Source organism: Mus pahari, chromosome 21, assembly GCF_900095145.1.
Source record: "Mus pahari chromosome 21, PAHARI_EIJ_v1.1, whole genome shotgun sequence".
NCBI classification, from domain to species: domain Eukaryota; kingdom Metazoa; phylum Chordata; class Mammalia; order Rodentia; family Muridae; genus Mus; species Mus pahari.
The window spans coordinates 31,962,507-31,969,857 of NC_034610.1; positions in this window are offsets into that span (position 1 = coordinate 31,962,507).

Below are 7,351 nucleotides of genomic sequence, written 5' to 3' on the forward strand. Positions count from 1 at the left end.
GTTTGCAGTATAATTAATTACACTAAAAAATGCAAAGGGATGTTTTAAAACAAACAAACAAACCTCTTTTCCTTCTCCCTCCCTGAACCTTCTGCTATGAGGTAGACTGCGGTGGGTTTGAGGAATTCTTTCCTGTTCCCTTCCAGCTTCCTCTTCCCTTCTCCTCTCTGCCTCTTTTATCTGTTTTCTTTCTATCTCCATCCTTTCCCCCACTCTACATTCCCTATGCTACCACTCCTAAGGCCTGAATTTGTCCTTGCGAGGCTGGGATTCCATCTCACTAAATACACTGTATCAGGGGAGTTCAGGGGTCAGTGGGGAGGAGATGAACATGAGCCCTCCAGAGCTGAGAATTGCTCTGTGGTTGTGAATTAAAGGTCACGAAAATGGCACTAGGACACATCAGGATGAAGTACCCAACAGCAATCTTTAAGAAAATCCACTTAGAAGTTTTATTTAAAGAAACTTTTCTAAATGAGGAACAGTGAATCATGGCAATTTTAAAAAATCATTTATGAATTCCATATATATGTGCCAATAAATAATAAAAATAATAATGATATTAATCATGATGATAATGGCAAATGACTTAGAAATACTTACACAAAGACCACCAGATTTTAAATAAGAAAAAACATATAACCTTTTACAAGTGTGCCACAGTAGTATTGATCAGACAAGATCTCTAAGATGTGTCAGACTCGCCAAGTAGAGAAGGCAGGCTTACCAGTGACCCAGGCTTCCCCTGCCTCAGCCTTCTTAGTCAGGACAAGGAAAGCACACAGCAGCACACGTGGATCTTGTACATGGCGTCTAGGCACCAGCTCAGGTTCTCATGGCTGTGGTGCAGGCTCTTTTACCTCAGCTTTCTCCTCAGGCTTTGGACACACAGGACTTTGAGTGGTCAGCAAACAGAACTTTCTGGAGATAACACCCACTTGCTACAGGAATGGCTTGAAAGATCCTGATCAGAGGCTGGACCATGCTATACAAAATATGAAATCCAGAGCCTCTAAAACATGTAGGGAAGGGCATGTGTTAAAAGGCTCAGAGAAATCCACAGGTCAATAGGGATGTGTAAGGAAATTAGGAGTGTGGCCTTGTTGGAGTCATTGTAGCCTTATGGAAGGAAGTGTCACTGGAGCTGGCCTTCGATGTTTGAAAAACCAGTTTCCAACCCAGTTGGGGCATTGCTCTGACAGGCCTGGCCATGGTGACCATGGGCACACTGTAGACTTTGGGACTTAGGACAGGAAAGCAGTTGGACATTATAAGTGGGGGATAAGTGGCCTGGAAGACAGTGGTGCCCAAGACAGCGTGGTTTAGGACAGCCTGGCTCCAGATTTCAGAAGAGAAAACCAGTATTAAGTGGCCTAAAGACTGTTCTTGTGATCCTTGGGTGAAGAAGTGTGGTTGCCTTTTGCTCTGTCCAAAAAACAAACCCAAAACAAAACAAAACAAAAACAAAAATAAAAACTGCCTAAGGCTAAATTGAAGAGTTTGGGATTAATGACTTGAGCAGAGATGATTTCAAGAAGTCTTAGTATTCCTGGGTCATGTGGCTGTCATTGGTCACTCTCATTCCTATCTATAATGAAAAGGAGCAAGCTGAGCAGGGAAAAGAACAAAATGTACAGTCTGAGCAGAAAAGGAGCCCCAGGAAGTGTAAGAAGAGAGTCCAGTGCTCAATGAGATAAAAAATGTAAGGAGAAGCTGGATTCTAAAAGGAATAAAAGGAGCTGTGGCCTCAGAGAAAGACTCCAGTCAGCTAAGCGTCTAACTTCTTAAAAAGGATGAGGAAGATGGTTGAGCAATGGAGGAAGCTGTCAGATACAAAGGCTGGTGGCACTGTGTGTGAATGAGGGGCCATGCTCCAGCCTAAGGAAGCAGCAAAACTTGGCAGCTTTGGCCAGGGATGTTCTAGCTTTAGAGGCAAGTGTACAGGAAGGGGGTGTGGAATCCATGTGGGGCTAAGTAAAGCCACCGAGGCCAGGCGTGTGTCGGAGATGTGCCTGTGTGGAGGCTCAGAAAGGCCACTGTGTGAAGCTGTGACGGTGAAGCCAGGATTTCACTCCAGACCCCATGATTACAAAGATGACAGAGTCATGGCCTACCTACCAAGGAGAGCTGCTGACAGGGGGAGAAGCAGCACGAGGGACAGAAGTTGTTGCAGTCAGCAAAGCTGAAAGACTGGGTGCTCTGAAGAGCAGGTTGACATCAGACATGAAGATGTGGGGTCTGAAGTTGGACCTGCAGGTCATCCGTCTTGCTCTGGCCAAGCATTTCCTCGCTATGCTCTGTTTTCTCCCTTTCAGAACAGAAATGCATACTCTGTGCCATAGTAGGTTAGAAGTGTGGGATCTGCTTGTAATTTTAATTTTACAGGGGTTACAGTGAAGAAGTTGCCATGAGTCTCAAAAGAGACTTTGAACTCTGGCCTTTTAAATGGGGTTGATTCGGTGACAAACCATGGAGACATTTTAAGTTGGCCTGAATGCATATTTGCATTATGATATGGCTACAAGCCTAAGGGGACCACAAGGTACAAGGTGATGGATTGAATAAAAACACTCACCATAAACTCAAATATTGAATGTCTGATCATTAAGGTATGGCCCTACCTGAGAGGGATTAGGAATGTGTCCTTTTTGGAGTAGGTCTGGCCTCATTGGAGGAAGTGTGTCACTGGGGAAGAACTCTGAGATTTCAAAAAGCTCATTCCAAGCACAGAGACTCTGGCTTCTTGCTGCCTTTGGATCTGGAGGTAGAACTGTCAGCTACCATGTCTGCCTGCATACCACCAGGTGCCTCCCCAATTGGATAATGAACTAAATCGTGGAAGCATAAGCAAGCCTCAATCAAATGCTGTCTTCAGTAGGAGTTGGCATGGTCACGGAGTCTCTTTACAGCAACAGAACGCTGAGCAAGGCAACCTGTTTCCTCCTTTAGTTGCTCTTGGGCCGAGTGTTTCATCACAGTAACTACAGCAACACAGTGCCAGATGCCCTGGACCCAATGCAGTTTTCTGGGGATGGTTTCCTGGAAGTGGCCATAGGATGTCCCTGAGTACCAGACCAGGACCAGTACAAGGGAGAACCTAGAATTGTTCAGTCCGGTAGTAGAAGAGTGGTGTTGATAATCTCAGAGACATTCAAGTGTCAGAGTGGATGGAACAGCAAAGCATTCTGGGAAATGTGCAGAGTCCATGCTGCTCTGTGGGATGTGGGAGCTGCCATGTCGAGAAGAATAGTGAGAATGACCAGGGAGAAGGACACCAGCATTGGTGGAAGCTCAGGGATGCTGAGGGCTTAATGCTGGGGGTGGAGTTAGGAGTCTGTATTCCTGAGTCCAAGCAAACAAGGTACAGGAAATTCCAATCAGGATTGATCGTTAGGAGCAGTAACATCAAGAACAGTGGTCCACTAAGGAGGGAGAAAGGAAGGAACAGCCTGAGGTCTGACTGCATAAGGGGGGCATGGCTAATATAACACAAAGGTCTTAAATGCAGATAGATGGTTAGCCAACCCAGATGTGTCTGGACTTTAATAATTAAAGACAAAACAGATGAAGAGGAGTCTGAAAGCTGCCTTCCCAGGGCAGAACAAAATAAAGAAATCCGGAAGAACATCAAAATTAAACACTACATTTTTAAAAACCCGTCGTTTCTGTCTCTCTGTAGCTTTCTAGTCATGTCAGTTTGTCTCTATTTCTCAAGCCCATCTAAGGACCTATAGCTATTGGTACTTGCTGGTCCTGACGACCCTAGCTCAGGGGTAGAGCATTTGGTTTGCTCATGGGGACCTGGAAGGAAAGGAAAGCCCCTTATTCTCAAGCATTAGATCTAATACATGACATCCTTTGGGTTTATAAGTAAAATGTACCTTTTTTATTTGTTAGCATTTAAAACCATTTTAAAATTTAAATGTATTTTAATCATATCTTCCCCTCCCTCAAGCACTTTCTGATTCTCTCCTCCCTACTTGCTAAACATGCAATTTTCAGTTCTTTCTAAAACAAAAACAAAAACAAAAACCAAGTATAACTACAGGTGCCCAAAACCTAAAAAAAAAAAATAATAATAATAAAATTCAATATCACCCAAAAAGAAGAAACAAAAAAACAAAAGAAACCACCCAACTGTAACCAAATAAAACCACACACACACACACACACACACTAATTCATGGCTTATTTGTTGGTCAACTATTCCTGAACATGAGACCTTCCCTGGAAGGCTTTATCTTTGCAGTGTCATTCCACTAATGATAACAGATTTTCTCTCTCCCAGCAGGGAGACCAGGGAGAGAAGGGAGCTTTGTAAATTCTGTAGTTTAGGAAGTGGTGTGAAATCTTGCCTTCAAACAAAACAAGAACACGGGTAAAACATGTGAAAACATGAATGGTTGTGACTGCCTTGATCCTGGAAGCTCCTACATACCATGAAAGGAAGTTCAAGGGCAAAGAGGTCCCAGAATGGCTGGGGGCTTGCAAAGAGCACCAGGGGAGGCGGTCTTCAGAGCACAGTAAGAGCAGCCTTCAGGGCAAAGTCCTAGGCGCTCCGAAGCTGCCTGAGACCGCCTACTGGCACAGTGACAATCAAATGTAGCCTAGGGACTTGGTTTAGGATTCCTGAGTATCACAGCAGGCCTGAGAACTGAGGGCTTCAGCAGAGATTCCCTCTGGTATCTTCCCCTCCTCTTTTGTCCTGTGCGACAGGCCCTCCTGTAATCACTGCTGAAGCTCCTCAGGCAGGAAATGGGAGGAACTATGTCCACAAGTGGCCACACGGGTGAGAGGACGAGGCTACCCAGTGATTAATCCAGCGTGCCTCCCTCCCGCTGCCCCGACACCCCCTCCATCACTTACAACTTCGGTGGCCCCTTTGAGAGAAGTAACAGGGAAGAGGACGAAGCTGCCCTGCCGCCCTGCCGCCCTGCCACCGACCCGACCCCGCCCCCGGGATTTAAAACTTTGAAACTCACCCGCACACGTGATGGAGCTCAGAAAACACGGAAGAACCAAAAGGAGTGGAGTCCCTGGGGAAAGACTGGAAGCTGCATTCTTTGCCATCCCTCTCTGAGCAACAGCTGTAACCTGCGAGTTTCGAGGCGAAGCGGTGAGGATTCTGTGCTACCCTGCAGAGGAGCCCGCTCAAAGAGTCACAAAAATGCCAGGCACCAGGGCTGTGAACCCCAGCAGTTTTCGGGGGTCTCGGTGGCTTGCTTGTCGCTCCTTGAGGATCGCTGAGAGGACTGGCACTATGTGGAGACTTGAATAAGTACCACTCTTCCTCCTGCCTGCCCGGATCGCACTGTGCCGGCTTGGTCCTGCCCGCCCCAATCACCCCTCCCTGTGAGGTGGTGACTCACTCTCAGAAAGCTTTTCCATTGGCTTTTCCTTGAGCTCAGTACTCCTCTCCACTAGGTGGAGGCGGAGCCTGCTGCTAGAATGAGACTTGGGCCATGTCCCAGGCCATGTTCAGGCCCACAGCAACTGAATCACCCCTAAACAATTTCTGTCCTGAATTCATCAGCCACAGCACCAGTGGCCCTCTCAGTCGCCTGCCTATCTTGTGTTCCCCTCTGTGGTGCTTTCAATAAGCTTGGCCATTGGGAAGCACTGCTATTAGGAACTGTGGCCTTATTGAAGGAGGTGTGGCCTTATTGGAGAAAGTGTGTCACTGTGGAGCTGGGCTTTGGAGGTCTCCCCCTCTGCTAAGGCTCCACCCAGCATGAAATGAGACCCTCCTCCTAGCTGCCTGCAGAAAGGAGTTTTCTCCTGGCTGCCTCTGGATCATCCAGTCCCACAACTACATGGATACCTCGATGCTTCCCACCATGAAGATAATGGGCTGAACCTCTGACCTGTAAGCTGCCCCAGTTCAATGTTTGCCTCTATGAGAGTTGCCTTGGTCATGGTGTCTCTTCACAGCAATGGAAGCCCTACCTAAGGCACCCCCTGATCTCCTCCAGCCATGCTGCACTTCCCAGGGGCTTCCCTCCTCCTGCAGCTGAATCCCAAACTCACTTGCTCCTCCAGGTCCCTTCCCCATCACACTGCCCTCTCCTGTCCTGTTTCTAGCCCCCTTCGCCCAGCCCCCTCCACATCCCTCCCTAGTCATTCTGCCCCTCCCCCACCTCCACCTCCTTCCTTTACCTCCACCTCCCAGTTGAAGACAGTTGCTATCTTATCAGCATGGCTGAGCTTTTCCCCTGAGCTCTGTGACACTGGGATCTAAGACCTTCAGGAAAGCCCTACAAACATAAAATTATCCCAATCAAAAGCAGGCTCTGGGGGCCTGGATCTGGCTCAGGGGTTAAGAGCACTGACTGCTCATCTAGAGGGAGCACAGTGGAATTCCATCTCCTCTTCTGCAGGGCTCCCTGAGCCTTAGGTATGGCACAGTTTTGAAGATACTTCCCTTGGGACTGGGCTCCACAACTCTGCATATTGATTGGTTGTGGTTGCCTGCAGTGGGCTCCATCATTTTCAAAGAGAAGCTTCCTTGATGGGGGTGAAGGACGCACTTACTGGGTTTCAGGACAAATGTGTAGGGATGGTTGTTAGGGTTTCTGCTGGCTTTCTGAGGTGGTGGTTGTAGATTCTCCTAGAGGAACATGACCTCCGCACTGATTGGTTAGCCAGGCTTGCAGTGCCTTGATGAGCATGTCTTAGGTTCAATGAGAGCTGCTGTCTACTACCAAGGGATGTGTGCCATCACTGCACTTATAGGGCTACTGTGTCATGCTGGTCAGTGATGTGGTCCATAAGCATCCATAGCTGGGTCAAACTGTGGGTTGTCTCTCTCCTGTTGAACCTCACAGGTAAACTCTTGGAACCATGAAAGCTGGGCCCTCAGGGAAGAGAACTTCTGGTCAGTCCCAGCTCAGGGGCCTCTGGGCCCTGTTTCTAAAGAACACAGTGTCTTTTAGCAACAGAGACTATTTTCCGACTCTGGTGGTAACCAAGGGCAGAAGAATTGGGCTATATGTCTTGGGATTCTCTTAGACAGCCCTAACCAACAACTCAAAAATATCTTCTCTAAGCTGGGCATTGGCGGTGCACTTGGGAGACACAGGCAGGCAGATTCCTGTGTTGGAGGCGAGACTGGTCTACAGAGTGAGTTCTAGGACAGCCAGGACTACAGAGAGAAACCCTGTCTCAAAAACAAACAAACAAAAAGGGGGGGGAGGGCGTGAGGTGGAACTTCTTTTGTCTCAAATTGGGGTAGAGTGCCATCAGCCCACATGAAAAAAAAGCTCATTAAAGCTATATATAGCCGGGCAGTGGTGGCACAGGCCTTTAATCCCAGCACTCGGGAAGCAGAGGCAGGCGGATTTCTGAGTTCGAG